We start from the raw sequence: 871 nt of genomic DNA, 5'->3' as shown, positions 1-871 counted from the left end.
TTTCGTTGCTCCATTGCCGTGGCCGAGCAAAGATAAATGTCTCATTAGTCGGCGGATCCTCAGAAACATGTGAATATCCTTTCGAAAGGATTCCTTTTTGCTTCCATCCGCATCAGCTAGAGAGGGTTGGATCTTTTCGCAGAGGATGGGCAATAATTAAAATTTAAATTGCACTCACGCGGAATACAAGTAGAATTCACCACTTCAGCATGGCGTAACACGCCAACACAATGATAGCCGTAAAATGGTAAGTTTTCTAAATTGCATTCTTTAGGGGTGTATAATTCTTAATGGTGACATAAAGGGTAAGAAGAAGACATTGTGCTAATGAGACAATGTTTCTGAATATGATCTTCATGAAAAATTGATTAGAGAAAAACAACGCTTACGAACTGATTGATGATGTTGCTTGTCGTGCTAAACATGTGCCCACAACAAATGATTTTCAATTCACGTTAGCTTCCCCCGATTTGAAATGCGTGCCAAATGGTGGAACGAACGAACGGGCAAGCAATCGCTGCTAAAAATGCAAGTCAAGCGTGACAATTTTGTTTTTTCAGTTTGTTTTCCTGGCTTATACAACGGGCTCGTTGGTCTAGGGGTATGATTTTCGCTTAGGGTGCGAGAGGTCCCGGGTTCAAATCCCGGACGAGCCCACACTGATTATTTTTTACATAATGGTGTTATCAATCAATTTTTTTCGCTTACATTTCGACATTATTGCTTCATAAGAACTAAGGTCGCAATCGTGACCTTTCATGCTTTCGTAGAATTGAAGTGAAGTCGCTCGACGTCATTATTTTACGTTTATATATTGGGCCTTCATAAAACAACAACGTCGATATTTCATCACTCAATTGACGCACTTCAA

The 871-nt window shown here is 40.2% G+C and overlaps 1 non-coding gene across 1 annotated transcript; it reads left to right on the top strand.

The window, feature by feature from the left end:
* The first annotated feature begins 584 nt into the window (after positions 1-584).
* Trnap-agg (transfer RNA proline (anticodon AGG)) lies at positions 585-656 on the top strand. Its single transcript has one exon. It is a non-coding gene; the product is annotated as a tRNA-Pro (tRNA).
* The last annotated feature ends 215 nt before the right edge of the window (positions 657-871 follow it).

This window comes from Armigeres subalbatus, chromosome 3, assembly GCF_024139115.2.
Source record: "Armigeres subalbatus isolate Guangzhou_Male chromosome 3, GZ_Asu_2, whole genome shotgun sequence".
In the NCBI taxonomy this organism is placed as follows: domain Eukaryota; kingdom Metazoa; phylum Arthropoda; class Insecta; order Diptera; family Culicidae; genus Armigeres; species Armigeres subalbatus.
The sequence above is the reverse complement of the archived record's forward strand: the minus strand, read 5'-3'. Positions and strand labels throughout refer to the sequence as shown.